The following is a 15,712-nucleotide window of genomic DNA, read 5'->3' as shown; positions in this document are numbered from 1 at the left end:
ATTTAATAAGATATTTGATGACATTTTGAGAATATTTAACAAATACCAAACTAAGCCTGATATTTCTGAAAATATTACATAGGTCATTAATTATAAATATGTTTCCAAACTTGCATATTCATCATTTGCAAAATCTTAGAATTTAACAGATTGTATTAATAAGGCATCAAGCTGTATGTTGTCTATGCAATGACAGTTGAACATGACGGTTAAGAGCCCAGGCTCTGTCAGGCCAGTTACTTAGGGAATTTTGGTTGTGATGACTGATGTGATGTGTTGACTTGATGGACCATGGGGTACTCAGGTTACACATTACTTCTGGGTGTGCCTGTGAGGGTGTTTCTGGATGCGATTAGCCTATGAATCAGGGGACTCAGTAAAGAAAACTGTCCTCACCAATGTAGGTGGGCATCACCCCATCTGTTGAGGGCCTGAACAGAACAAAACTGAAGGAAGGAGGAATCTGCCCCTTGTTTTTCTGCTTCATTGCATGAGATGGAACATCTCATCTTACGTTCTTTTTCCCTTGGACTGGGACTTACACCATTGGCTCCCCTGGTTCCCAGGACTTTGGATTTACGCTGAATTACACCACCACCTTTCCTAGGTCTCCAGCTTGTGGACAGCAGCTCTTGGGACTCACCAGCTTCCATAATTGTGTGAGCCAATTCCTCATAACAGATCTCCATATGTTTATCTCTCCTGTTGGTTCTGTTTCCCTGGACAACCTTGGCTAATACATTGGTCGAATTACTTAATCTTTCTATGTCTTAGTTTACTCCTCTACAAAATGATAATAATAAATACTCCCCATGTAGGCTTATTGGAAGATTCAGCAAGAGAATATATGTAAATCCTTACTAGAATTTAATGTATTACTCAGAACAGTGTCTTGCAAGTATAATATCCATCATTTTGAGAGTGTTTGCTATTTGCTAGGCAAGTAAGTGTTTGTTAGCGGTTTTATCATTATTTGTTTATTTATTCAAAAGAAAATGATGACACTGTGATCACTTACTTGTCAATAAGCACTGGCAGTAGTGTATTAAACAGTGTTAGAGCAGGCAGGCATTTAGATTGCAAGCGATGTAATATTAGGTCTTTCAGTGATGACGAATGCTTAGCTGAAGGTTTGTGATTATTAGTCATTTAACAGCTTTTCACGTGCTTTGGTTCTAATTTACTTTATCTTTTAAGAAAATAAAATACACAGGAAATTCCCTTTAAAATAAAAATCCAACTTTTTATGAAATTGGGGGAAATTTTTAGATAATAGGTCAGTTGTCTTGCATTTAGTTGAACAAGGCAATTTTGCTGTATAGGACCAGCATTTTGCTCCTCATTATGGTAAATAATTTGGCAATTTTGGGACATCTATCTCAACCATTAATTTTCACGGTTTCCGCAAGAAAGCCAACATTATCAACTTTCATAATAAAGAGACCATACGGCAGAAAGTCTTAGTAATCTGTCCATTGTTTCAAATCAAACAGAGAGGCAGCGACTTTCATTCCAGTAAGATGGTTATCCTCTTTCTTTTCTTTGTTAACATTGGTGAAATAAGAATAGTGCACCCCCAGATTTTTTCCTTAACACAGTTATCTGAATGGCTAGGGAGAAAAACACATCTAAGTGTTGAATTAACTCATCTTCCCTTGCCTAGCAGTCTGGCTGGGGTGAGGCACGTCTGTCAGCAGAACGACCCCACAAAAGTGTATTGAGTATCTGCTCTTTACCAGGAGCTGGAGCTGTCAAGCCAACACCTTATGATCGGTTTTTAGCAAGTTTTAGGTTGGCATAGAAATTCTAGGTTTTGCAGCAACTTCAGAGCATTAGAGATGAGTTAGCAATGGGTGGACCTACATGTAATGGAGGTATGAGGGAACAGAGAGGAATTCCTGAATTGGGTTATTAGTGGTGAATATGGGCAGACACGTGTCTACAGGTGGGGGAAAAGGAACAGAAATGAGTGGCACTTTGTTATACAATTAAAATATTAAGAACATTCCTATTATAATACATCTCTTAAGCAGCTACTAAGTGCCCTTTTTTCTAGTAGGCACTGTGAGGTACCAAGTGCATACAGTTTTGTATGTGAAATGGTTTCCTTGGTTACATGCAATCTTGACAACTGATTTGAATTTAAACTCATGAGCACCATCTAATGGTGTTTCCCTAATAAATCCACTTTCCTAATCTCTATCCAGTTATTAGGTTCTTTATAATCCAGTGCTTATGGACACTGTCACTCAAATGTCTGCATGGCAACCTAATTGTAGGAAACAGCCTAGCCTTGTAGTCAGACAACGTGATCTCAAACTTGGCTTCCCCATTTCTTAGCTCTGTCTCCTCAAGTAAGTTAAATAACCCTGATCTCAAAAAATATAGTGAATAATAGGTACCCCATCTGGTTGCTATCAGAATTAATAGGAATGCACACATAGTGAGCCCAGAAAGTGTCAGAAAAAAGCGTCCAGGACAGGAGACAGTATTCAGGAATTCTGCTAACTTGGTAAAAATCTGTAAAGCCTACCTAAAAGTTTCAACATGAAATTCAAGGTGTACTGATGGGATTTTATTTTGAAATAAATATTTTCTTGGAGCAGAGACCCCAGAAATAAAAGCTGTGAGAAAAATCCAGAGGAAGATGCAGGGCAGTTAGAAAGCAGTCAGCTTTCTGTTTGGGATCAGTGAGAAATGGGCCTTGCGGTCTCTTGCACATGGTGCTTTTTGCTGAAGAAATACGTAACATAAAAATCATCCTGATTAAGGCGGGTATTTTGCTTCCCTGAGGTGGCTCTTGGGCAGAATGGTTTTGAGTGGACTCGGAAGCCCTGAATTCTAAGGAGATGAAGCCAGTGGAAATAGGCCTGACAGGGCACTGGTTATCTCTCTGTATCCAGCGTGACAAGCCTTATTCACAGTAATGCAATTTCTGATGACATTTCTTTTTTTCAAGTTTTACTTTAAATTGATTAAAGTAACCAGGTGATAATTCTGGGCATGAGCTAAGAGCTCTTCCTATCCAGCAAGAAAAAATATAAAAGCTTAGCTGCAGCTGATGTTCAGCTTAGGGATTTAGGGAAAATCTTGACACATTGCTTCTGAGGATGACTTCCGCCCCAGAACAGCCAGTATCTGTGTGGTCACATTTGAGTGCATGCTCTTTAACATTTGGTGTTAAAGAACATTTAGAAATGTTCTTTAACACCAGCTTCTCCTCGTGTAGAAGTTGTTTGAAATCAAGAGAGCTCGTGATTTCCCTCACCTCCCCTGAGTCTTCCTTAAGGGAAAGGGGATCGTTTACTCTTCACCGTCTGCTGCTGCTTCTGCTGGAAGGTCTGCTGCCTGCCTTCTTCCTGATAAACAAAGGGGGATTATATTGACCTAGTCATTTTTAAAGAGACTTACAAAGGCGTTAAACAATCAAACCTCAGTGTCCAATCTGAGGCGCTCTTTTTCCTGAGAAAAACCTGAAGGCAGTATTCACATGAGACATGCTCACTCCAAATGCAGACAGTAGTGCCTTCCCTGCTGGTATTTACCAGGTTAGTAGGCTTCTTGAAGACTGTTTACCATGCTGGGTGCTTTCCATGACTATCTTTCTTCTCCATTTCCCTTTTTCGTTTCAATATTTTAAATTTTATAATGGCTTATATTTATTTTATATATCTCTTAAATTCTTTGGAGAAAAGCTAATTTAAAAATCTCATCAAAAAATTTAAATGCTTACAGAGGTAGTCACAGAGGCAAAGGAATAACTTGCTCAAATATTGTTTCTTTTGACCGATGTCTTCCTTTCAATGATGATGACATTTTTTGACAGTCAAGGTCTGTCATTGTAAGCACCTAAGAGTAAAGTCTTTATTGTTAAACTTTATTTCTCTTTGATGTGTGATGCATTATGTGAGGAAGACCATGGCTTTTCTTCTTCATTACCTTTCTAGTGTAGAATATAGACCATTCACCTCAAGGCAACTATATGATGAAAGACAGTTAATCACTTATCAAAGACTCACTTCAGTTTGTAATTCCTCTATGTTTCAACAAAAAGTACATCATATTCTTAAATTTCCTTACTTACTACTTAGTATGAAATCTTAAACAAGGAAATAATTGTACAAAGAAGTTGTGTCATTAGCTTATTTTAAAAAGCAATTTTATTTTGGAAGATACTGATAATTTTAAACAGGAAATGGCCTCATCTGCTTACCTACCTTTATCTCATTTTTCTAAACTTTATTCTTCCATTTTATATTTTTATTTTACCAAAGCAAGACCCCTAAGAAGCCATCAAATTTTGTACTACAGTTCTTATCTGTAAAGAAAGAAATTATATCCATAAAAGCATGAATAATTTTACTGTTACATGTGAAGAGTGACTACTATATTTATTGAAAGAACCAATTACATATCACTGACTTCCTTCTAGCTACAATTTACCTTTCAAAAAGTGATGACTTACTGTCTTCTAGAAATAGAAAAGGAGAAATGCCAAAAGACAGTGCTAGAGTAAGTCATCTTTATAGACTTCCTTTCTAATTAACAAATAAATCAGAATTAAAAGTGATTTTTTCATCATGACGTAACATTAGAAAGCCTGGCAGTGTTGGAATAAATTCATCTTAAATGCAATTAGAAAGAAAATGTAAATGGAAGGAAATTGTTGAGGTTAACACCCAGGGTTGAAGTTAGGTAGTGATGTAGAAAAGCAATTTAGCATCAAGAGAGGCAAACTCCAGTAGGGATCTGTGGCCCTGGTTCTACTTAACAGACATGTGTACCTTTGTAAAATTATTTAATCCCTGTGAGCCTCCAGCTTCCCCATCTGTAAACCTCTATCAGAGTTGTTTTGGGATAAATACGTACTTTTTTTAAAAGTAAAAATAAAAGCCTTGAAAATTATAACACCTAAAGAAATTAAAATGACTTATTTATGTCATGATAATGTTCTCTTTTTGTGTATTTTTTATAAGTAAAATGGAAATTTTAATACTGTAGCTAACAGGTACAATTTCCTCAGAACAATTGACTAGCTCATATCATCATATTGCCTTATCTGCTGTCTTTCTGGAATTTTCCTTTACAAAATTTAATTCCATTACAGCTCTCTAAAATTGCTACTCTGTTATCATAATCCTCATTAGCTCATAATTGCCCTTCCTTCTCCATCTTTCTTTTTGCTGGGGACTAATGCAGAATTACAGTTTATTAATTGTGCCGTTATAAGACATTCTTGTTAGTTTGATGGCTTCATGCATTTATCTTTGAACCTGCCCTTTTCTGATTTTCTTCTGTGATCTAGTTACAATAATTTCTTATTGCCTTCATCTTCTTTATGTTATAATTTTTATACAGCTGAAGCAAATTTATTTTTTAAAGACCTGGGTATATCTGTACCTAAATGGATCATAAAAACCTTATATGCTACGGTTTTTTAGATCAGGGATAATCATCTTAAATAGCATTCATAACATTCCAAAGGGGATTTAAGGACTGAGTCAAAAGGAAGATTTCAGGATGTGACCTGCACCCAAAATTCAGATTGAAACTGAAATAGTGTGTTGACAAAACAGCAGAGAGAAAAATCATCAGACAGGGGAAAAAATCCAACAGTCAATCAGTTGCCTATTCTGAGTCGTGAAGACTTTACAGCTGGAATATTAGCCAGATCGCTTCCTTTGAGCCACGCTGTTGCTGCTGCTGTTTTTGTGTGGTCTTTGGGTTTGGCACTGCTTTCATACATAAACCGGAAAGGAAGAGAAGGCTCTGCCCAGAGAAGTAATGAATTAAGGAGTGATCAAACAAATTATAGTTAGTCTTTACAAAACACTTCAAGTTATTTTACGGATATTAACTGCTTTATTTTTCAAAAAAAAAAAAATTCTATGAAGACTTTTGGTTGATAGATCGTTTGTTTTTGGACTGTTTCCCCCTACTTAGCCATGGTGGTATCTTGACTTTCCAGGATTCCCAGTAGATGGAAGACTAGGGCATGCATTGACACCTCTTCTCCCTGACACTTTTGTGAATTTCTTGGTAAATGTCCACTCCCAAACTTTCTGGCTTTCCTACCGACCCCTTGCCAGTGGCCCTACCAAGTATCTCTAGGTTTGGGGGCAACTTTGAAGGTTTTAAGATAAATATTTGCTTGCTTTCCACACCCACTTATTTTTTTCCTTGCTTTATTTTACAAGTAACATAGTTTTTTTTTTCTGAAAATCTAATAAAAGTCAAATGTGTCTGCCACTGTAAATCCTGTGAAATGACTTGATTTAAATGAATTATGGCAGCTAGTTCTTTATAAGCCTGAACTAAATATTCTCATTGGGTAGCCGTCTTATGATTTATGTTTACATCTTTATCTAGGAAGTATCTTCCTAGATCCCAAAGATCCTTGTAAAGGACTATTATCATAGATGCCTTTGCTTCTATATTTTACCATCAAAACTAGGCTTTTATTAGGGTCTTTTTGGACCAGGCTTTAGTGAAGAAAATCAGTTCATTCCACTTACTCTTTGAATCAACTTCCAAACTGTATGGTAATAGGGAGGAGAAAGTGTTTTGTTGTTGTTATTACAAATAATCACCAACATTTACATAACATTGTATAGTTTTGGATGTGCTGGAACATGAATTACCTCATTAAATGAGACACATGAAGAAATTCAGTGAATAATGTCAGCTCCTGGATGAGATGGTTTACTTTTCCCTTCTCATCACCAGACTGGAGCGTGTCTGCTGGATTCACATTCATTATCTGTGAGGATTCTAAAGGCAGCTGCAGGGGAGTATGAAGTGAAGAGGAATGACATGCTGTCATGCTGTGTGATCAGAAAGCAGAATGTGGTTTTGGCAACATGAGAAATTACAGGACGGCGATAGATACACTGAAGCAAGAAGGTAGAAAAACAACTAAACTTTCTAAAACAAGTAAAAAAGCATTAGAGCATTAGAATAATAAATTAAGGTGTTAATACCCTTCCTGAATTTGCTTGGTGTGAAACGTATCTTGAAAATATTTACATAGATACAAAGATTTGATTGGTGCTGCTTATGGAAGGACACATAATTAGAGAAATCACTCATCCAATGTCAGCTAAAATTAATTTGAGACTTCCTATAATATAAAACCTATAGTTACGTATCTTTTCCCAGAACCCTAATTTGAAATATTTATCTCACCATACAAATAAAAGTTATTATTCAAATACCAGTAACTGAAAAAGTAAACCTCCCTGTAACTGGAAAATGTGACATCCTCCTTGAATGCTTTTATACCATCCACAGTCCTCCAACCCTTCCACCTTCCAGCCCCAATAATCAAAGCATGTAAGGTGGAGGTCTTGGCATTCTTTAGATAAATTCTTAAAATATACAAAAAGTCTGCTGAATGTAAGGATAGAAACCAAGGAGAATGAATTTATAAGAAAAATAAAGGCTTTATTCATGTTTTGTTTGTTTTGGTTTGGTTTGAATTGGCTTGGGAGGGGTGCTCTGAGTGAGGCAGAGAAGAAAGAGGAGGAAAAAAATAGAAGACTGAGCCAGCAAGAGGGCAATGGAAGGAGAACCAGAACAACAGCGAGAGAGTCAGCAAGGAAGCTGGACAGGATGGTGGCAGGCTACAGCGTGAGGCTTGGAAATATCTGTAGAAATTTTAAGAAATGATATTTAATATTTAATTTAGTTTGTGTTGCAGTAATGTACATTTTCAAGCTCCAAATCTTCAGTTGCCTGTTATGCACACAGAGGCTTCCTGGGAGCATAACTGTGGTACACTTGTGTGTGCATGTTCGAGTGTGTGAAGTAAAAAACAATGGGGGGTATAGTAGAAGTGGACAGATGTGTGTATTTTAAATGATGAATTTAGGACATTAGTAAAAATGGGAAGAACAAAAAAAGAAAAACTGAAAAAGCAAGCAAGTTGAACAGGACATAATTGAATGCTTTTCTGGTGCCAGCCCCCTATGGAAAAACTAGCATTCAGTTTTGAGTTTTGATTCATAAGGGAAAACCAGATGCTATCACAGTGTAACCCTGCCTGTTAAACACTAGATAGATTGGCTGATAAGTCAGTTTTAAAATATTTAGGATGCTCACCCACCTCACCAGAATGTCCCTGCCTTCCCAGGGCCAGGGGGAGTGGCTGTGCATGTGTGTGTGGGGGTGTGGGTTAGGCTGAGGCAGGTGGGGCTGGATAACCTCTCATGGCTCTGTTGGTACCAAATTTCATGTTCAGTGTCCTTATTCAGCCAGATGTACAGTCTAGCTCTTCCACATTCTTTGAATACTGTGGAACACTAACAAAAAGTGGTAAATTTTATCTGGGTAGTCTTTAAATTCTAATTAGAACTGCATGTTGACTGAAAGGCCTGAAAAACTAAATATATCATTCTTTAACGAAAGGACAAGCTTCACTTTGACAGCTGGAAGTAGAGAATACGGAGGAATTAGCAAGACAAAAATTCATTTGTTTATCTGTAATTCCAACCCCCCTGGGAGTCAAATATTTTTTTTTTCTTGCCTACATGAATTACCACTAGATTTCCATCCAGAAAAAGATAGTATGTACCTATTATAACCTTTCTGTTCCATGAGTGTTTTCTGGGAATAATTACCTTTGAATTACCTTGATTATAGGCTTAAAAACAAACGCAAACCCATGGGTGTTCTCTTGACTGTTACTTAGTTCTAACTGTATCCTGCATTGGGGAGTTTTGTTGTAGAGAGCACACTCCTTGCTGACTGGTTTAAACATAAGGGGGCTTGCTCCTGGCTGTGAAATGGTTAACAGAATTTGGGGGAATGCTGCAGAAACTGATTTAAGGCCGAACATTGAGGTACAAGTCCTGAAGTCAAACAGCCTGCAGGAGAGGGTCCTGATGCTGAACAGCGCGTTGGATCGGGACAGCTCAGGAGCCTTCTGATCCGGAAGCGGTAGGAACGTGTGGAGTCAGCAAGCTGACTCATAAACTAGGAAACCACTACAATTTCTGGCTTCAAAACATACCACTGTTACTATGATATGCATGAATAAAATGGATGCATCTTGCTTAGTTCCTCTTCAGAGGTATCTTTCTTCCAATTCCAGGTCAAGAGGATCCATCTATTGGTGGAAATTAAATCATGCAGGGAAACTTCGGGGAGGCTGGTAAGTGTGGCCTTTACTTTCCAGCCTCTGCACACTGAAAAGTGGGAGGAGTTATGTTTTTGAGTGAGCCGGTTCTTGGCACACATATTCTTGGTTGCGGCCTCAGGAAGTTAGCATGGTAACTTATGCTGTTAATTAAAATATTTAGAATAAACTGGACTTACGAATAAAACAATAGAATAAAATTTGAAAATCCTTCCTAATACTAGGGAAGAATAGCATGTAATCTCAAATAACATAGATTTATAGTTCTCAGTTAGTTTCATACATCCTCCACAGGGACATTTGGAAACATGTGGAAACATCATCAGTAGTCAGAACGACTGGGGACCGCTCCGGGCATCTGGTGGGCAGGAACAGAAGTAGCACACTGGACATTTAATAAAATTTGATGCAGTGGAAAATTACCCTACTTTAAATGCCAATAGCCTCCTTCAGAAATACTGACACAGGTAATCTCCAAATAATTTTAATAAGCTACATTATCATCAGGAAAATTTGCTGACTTGAATATCATCTATTTTTTTATTATTTCTACTCTGTTGCAGAAGGGCAAATGCCCAGGTGAATGTTTCCTATGTATGGAAATAGGTGAAAAAAGAAGCATGAGTCAAAGGGATTAATACTTTGTAACAAAAGAAACCATTTGCTTTTAGTAAATAGTGGTCCTCAGAGGATGTTCAGCTGACCAGCGGCATGAGCCTAGCTGGGAACTTGTTACAGAAATGAAAGCCTCTGTCCCAGACCTACTAAATTAGAAACTCTGGGTTTGGGGCCTGCAATCTATGTGTTAACAGGCCCTCCAGGTGTTTTTTGATACACTTTAAACTTTCAGGCAACTGCTGGAATAAAAGCATCGAGGAGTGAATGCTGTAAGAGTCTGGTGTATTTAGAGAATCTGAGTTTCCATATGTGATGAGTGTGTTAAGTGGAAAGAAATGTTTTACATTAAACTGGCCTGCATTGGATTGGGTCTTTCTAATAGCAGTTCTCCCCAGGCATGATATCCCAGAAGATACAGAGGAGAACAGATTTAAGACATGACCCACACTGAGGAATTACACCAGAGAAATCTGGAAGTGGAGTGTACTAGTTTTTTATGAATGCTATAAAAAATAACCACGAACTTAAGGTCACAGCTTACTGATCTCACACTTCCCGTTCATCACAGTCTCACAGGGGCCTTATCCATCTAAAGTCAAGATGGTCACCAGGGCAGCAGTTCTCTCTGGCGGCCCTGCGGAGGAGCCTGTTTCCCAGCTCATTCATGTCATCGGCCAAAGTCGGCTCCTTGAGGCTGCAGGACCGAGAGCTCAGTTCCCACACTGGCTGTCAGCAGCAGGCCGCCCTTCGCTTCTCGAGGCCTCTGTCGAGTTCATGCATAAGGCCACCGTATCAGACCCTCTCACACTTGGGGTCTCCGGTTTCCCCTGTTGCCGTTCCTGTTCTGCCTCCCTCTTCCACCACATCTCTCTGACTCTGGCCAGGGAACATTCTCTGCTTTCAAGGGATCGTGCGGTTAGAGTGGCCCCACCTGCATAGTGCAGGTTACTCCCTTGTTTTGAGGCCTGTAGCCTCAATGACATCTTCCAAGTCCCTCTTTCCATGTAACGTAATGTACTCCCTGGTCCCAGGGACTAGGGCAGGGACATCCCAGAGAACCGTGCCTCAGCCTGCCGTGTGGGGAGATGAGTTCACCCGTGCCTTCAGCTCCACAGTAACTGCGCCAGGTTCTAGAGTGCAGAAAAGCGAATGCTGTCTTTCTCTCTGTCAGGGATTTTACAGTCTGGACCATGTAGAAGCAGATGAGGGAGTGAGAGAGAGAGCGCTTATGAATGAGACCATTCAATTGTAACGGTGATGCCTAGATGTAATCTTTATGTTAATAAAGATTAAATAAGAAGAATCTCAGGCAGCAGAGTTTCAGTGGCAGGTAGTTCCAGTCAGAACATCTGTCCACTTACCAGGGTCCCAGGTGGGGCACTTGGTAGCAGCTAAGTCCCCAGACTTGGCCAGGAGCAGGGAAGAGTGACTCGCGATCAGTAACCTGAACAGAGCCCAGCCTCCCAAAGGGATTGAGGCGTCCTAAGTGAAACTGGGGAGAGCTTGAAAATGGAGAGCGAGGCGGAGACGCGGTAAGCAGTGCAGCTCAGCCCCATGGCAGTAGGAAGGAGGAGGACACGGGTTTGGGGGAGCCACGCATGAACACAGGAGCTTCCCTCAGTGGTTCCGGGTGTCGTGTCTGAATTGGTACGAGAGACCTGAGGAAACAGTTCAGAACGGCGTCGTCCCTGGGTGAGTTTAGAAGCAGCACGAGCTTGTGTGCGAACCCCTGCCTCAGGTTCCAGAGCAGAAAAGCGCGGAGCCTGGGCACTGCGCCAGGAGGCCGGGAACTCGCAGAGCGTGCCTGTGCCTCGCTGCTGTCTGTGCCTGTGTGGGCTTGGCAATTCTCTGTCAGACCAGAAGCCTTTCTCTGTATTTTAGATAAAAGATGTAAAGATGGGGGAAACAACATTCCAGGTGGTAACGGCAGCTGAGAATTTAAGGTCTGGAGTATAGAAATTGTTTTTGGAAACAGATTCACGTCACATGGTCAATAGTAATTTATTGAAATCAGCTTTTAAGATGATTGTGGGCTTGATGTATTGGATATATTATATTAACTTATTTTCTTCCCTTCCTTTCCATTGTAATATGGATGGTATTAGTTTTTTTTTTTTTTTTTTTTACAATAATCCTTTAGAGAGAAAATAGGAGAGTTGGGAATCTTGCAACATTTTCAGTTTTCAGTGACTGGGACAGATGGCGATGTTAGCACAGGCCAAGCCCGGATACCTTATTTTTTGCCCTACTCACACACTTTGCTTCCTAAATAGAGGGCACACATTCTCCCCTAGAAATGGGGCATGTTGTGTGAAAATAAAAATAATTTTCAAAAGATGATCTTTTTCAGGGGAAATAAAACAGCTGGAGTATCAGTGTATGCTTCCTAGTCTCCTAATCTTAACTCTCTCATTGAAGTGAGAAAGCTGAGGGAAGAGAAAAGATGTGTCCTTTTTACATGGGCAGATCTTTCCTACTGATGGAAAATGAGAGAAAGCAGAAAGCCAGAACATGTCTTCTGGGAAAGCCTTTAACTCAGGAGACGTGTAGCACCCTGGAAGCTCCTGAGAAGTAAAGATAAAAGAGAGGAGTTGATAACAGGCGACGAAATAGTTACATGTGTGAAAAGGAATTGCCTTTGAGATTTGTAAAAGTCACATTCCTAAGAATTTTGAGACTTCTTTTTCTAATGAATGAGTTTGACTTTTAAAACAGCCATTGGCATACACACACACACACACACACACACACACACACACATACATGAACACACATACATGTTGATTATTGCTTCTGTTTCCATTTTGTATTAGAAATCCCAGCAGAGAAGCAGTCTGTGGCTTATGACAACGTGCCCTGTCTCAGGTAACAGCGGGTCAGTGCTTAGTAGGGCGTTGTCCAGCCCTGGGGCTGATGCTCTGGTTTCTGTGCAACTTTGGGTATCACACAGCACTGCCAGTTGTGCCAGGGTGGCCCGTGCCCTATGTGAGGCTAGTGACGATGCTGTGTTTGATTGTATGTACTCACATTATGGCTTTATTGCCAATTGGGCTCTGAATCGTTACAGTATTATTTGGGGGGCACAAGACCGTGGATAACGAGGATGGAGGTTTATGACAGGATTTTGCACTCACTCCCCATGTGACTGACCTTCCATAAATGAGTTAACCTTCCCCTTGATTCGGCAAGAACTGCAGTCTGGTGGCTTGTGACAAAGCCAGCAGCAGGTGGTTTCCACATGAGATGTAGGATCCATATAATTTACTGTGTTTTCCTGTGAATCTCATGTGAATTAACTTTTACCTCATAAACCGGAGAGAAGAGAAATTGCTGAAATTTGTTATAAAGCACTTGCGTTAAAAAGTATGTATTACTGTGGAAATGCTAACTAATGATAATAACTATGGGAATAAAGAGTAATTGAAGGACTAAAATAGCTCACTGCACGCAAAACTGAGTGTGTTCTTTTAATTGTGCTAATATTATACAGAAAAAAATAAGTAAAGATTTTAAGATGGTATGTTTTATTCAACAGCCTCACAGACATAATTCTCTTGGGTCTTCTCATTTCAGATCGCCTCTACTAACAGCTTTCACATTTTCCAACAAGTGCATCCCGGAGCCGGGAGCGCCCAGTGTCCAGACCACTGACGCTTGGGGCAGGTGGGCTGCAGCTGCGTGAGACATGAAGATCACAGCTGTCGTGAGTTTATTTCTGGGCTTTCTATCCAGTTCCACTGATCTGTGTGTCTGTTTTTTGTGTTAGTACCATGCCGTTTATTACTCAGCCATAAAAAAGAATGAAATAATCCATTTGCAGCAACATGGATGGACATAGAGATTATCACACAGAGTGAAGTCAGACAGAGAAACACAAATATCATATGATATCACTTATGTGTGGAATCTTAACAAATGATAAAATTGAGTTTATTTACACAGACTCACAGACATAGAAAACAAATCTGTGGCTACCAAAGGTGAAAGGATGGATAAACTAGGAGTTTGGGATTAACAGATACTCTCACTACTATATATAAAACAGATAAACAACAAGGACCTACTGTAGAGCACAGGCAAGTATATTCAATATCTTGTAATAAGCTACAATGGAAAAGAGTCTAAAAAATATATATATACATATACATATATATATATATATATATATAAAAAACTGAATCACTTTGCTGTGCCCCAGAATCTAACACTGCATTGTAAATCAACTATACTTCAATAAAAAAATAAATAAAATGCTAAACACTTAATATTTTTACATTTTGTTAAATGCAAATTTATACATATTGACCTAGCCAAACTATTAAACAAAGGTGAAGCTATACTTTGAAAAAGAAGCTAGAGGTGAATTCTTACCATATGTTTATTTTGCTCTTTAGAAGCAGAGAGGCCTCCTTTTAAACATTTTCTGTTGTCCCTCATGTATGTTCATTCAGCTATAGTTATCTCACCCACACACTCACTATTTAATTGTCCACAAACATTACATATCATTATTTAACTTGTTAATGTGACTCTTCATCTATGACCTGGTAAGCAACTAGAGGATTGTGAGACCACTGTCCTGGGTGCTAACTGACTGCTGTTGCCTTCATGGAAGTAGGAAGATGCTTGTCATATTGTATATCCCTTGGGAGAAAAAGTCAGTCACTCTTCATCTTGAACAATTTTCCACAAAACCGTTTGTGCTTAGCTTGGTTTATTTTATGTTCACTGTTGAAAAATCACAAAAGTTTAAAAACTATGAAAGAGGGTTCTTATTATGAAACAAATCGCTGTTATATGACTGCCTTTTTGCAAAAGACTATCAAATAAACAATATTTTAAAATAAAACAGCAAAAGAAAAAGAGCCTATTTTAAACCACACACACACACCCACACACTCACACAAACACTTCATGTGAACCATCCGGTGAAACAACAGCTGGAACGATAGCAGAGAATGAAAGCAACAAATTTGTTCCAGTTTCCCTTCTTATTCTACTCTTTGAAGTCAGTGTTTTAATTGGTTCCCCGACAAGGTGACCTGTGAGCTCCTGGTCAGAGGCGGTACCCTCAGACCACATCACAAATCCATGCAGTGGTTCAACTTTTTAAATGACGATGAGAATGGAACACATCTGTTCCAGCTTCCTGTTTCATAAAAGAAGATGAACAATTTGCTGTGACCTGAACGGTGAAGGAGTGACTCCGTTGCTTAAAAAGATCTTTTTCAGGAGTAAGCAAGTGAAATGGCAAGATTCCTAAAAGTAGAGAGTAAGGATTAATTAACGGATTTCTGAAGATTTGGCTGTGGCTGTTTTATTGTTGTTTAAGAGCCATTTGTTAAAACAGAAATTCCTTTTAGAAAATAAAAGTATTCTCTGTGTGTGTTTATATTATCATAACACTGAATCTTATTAACAAATCTTGAAGTTCCTACAAAAATGATATACGGGTTGAATATTTGAAAGGGAGAGTTCTTGGAAGAAAGATACGGGATTAGTTCCTGTAAGCTGGGGATCTAAGAGAGTGGTTGGAGGTAAGTATTTCCCCCTCTCCACTTTTCTAGGCTCCCTGTAGGACTGTTTCTGGTGGCCCTAGTAGTTGGGTGAATCATAAAAGTTTCTCTGTCATCCTCCTTCCTTTGGACCTGGTCATGTAATGTTCCAGAAGGTGGCTGAGCTGACTGCCCTGGAACTCCCAGTCAATTCTCAAAGGACCTGTACCTTGAAAGAAAAATAAACCTTTTGTTTTCAGCTACTGTGATTGAGTTTATTGCACAGCATAACAAAGTCCAACCTGATTAATACACGTGACCACCTTCAATAATTTCACAGTATTTCTAAGACCTGACTTTCCCTGAACATGTGAATGCTTAGTCAAACTATATGGACTTTATCTCATATGGAAATAGAGAATGATGAGGTGACTTTTTATTTGTGTATCCTTTCACAATTTAA

General features: G+C 39.1%; 2 long non-coding RNA genes across 2 annotated transcripts in view; one reads left to right on the top strand and one right to left on the bottom strand.

Moving 5' to 3' along the window:
- LOC106731190 overlaps positions 1-15,512 on the top strand; it is a 59,992-nt gene extending 44,480 nt beyond the window's left edge. Inside the window, exons 11-16 of the long non-coding RNA XR_004316706.1 lie at positions 6,727-6,903; positions 9,092-9,151; positions 9,431-9,603; positions 12,568-12,619; positions 13,328-13,457; positions 15,322-15,512. This is a non-coding gene — a long non-coding RNA (uncharacterized LOC106731190). The remainder of the gene's footprint in view (positions 1-6,726; positions 6,904-9,091; positions 9,152-9,430; positions 9,604-12,567; positions 12,620-13,327; positions 13,458-15,321) is intronic.
- Positions 5,822-13,870, bottom strand: LOC116660970. The gene is made up of 3 exons (XR_004316707.1): positions 13,693-13,870; positions 10,275-10,277; positions 5,822-5,832 (listed from the first exon to the last, which is right to left on the bottom strand). It is a non-coding gene; the product is annotated as an uncharacterized LOC116660970 (long non-coding RNA).
- Positions 15,513-15,712: the final 200 nt, after the last annotated feature.

Source organism: Camelus ferus, chromosome 32 (assembly GCF_009834535.1).
Source record: "Camelus ferus isolate YT-003-E chromosome 32, BCGSAC_Cfer_1.0, whole genome shotgun sequence".
In the NCBI taxonomy this organism is placed as follows: domain Eukaryota; kingdom Metazoa; phylum Chordata; class Mammalia; order Artiodactyla; family Camelidae; genus Camelus; species Camelus ferus.
Note: the sequence above shows the minus strand (reverse complement) of the source record. Positions and strands in the feature narration are given on the sequence as shown.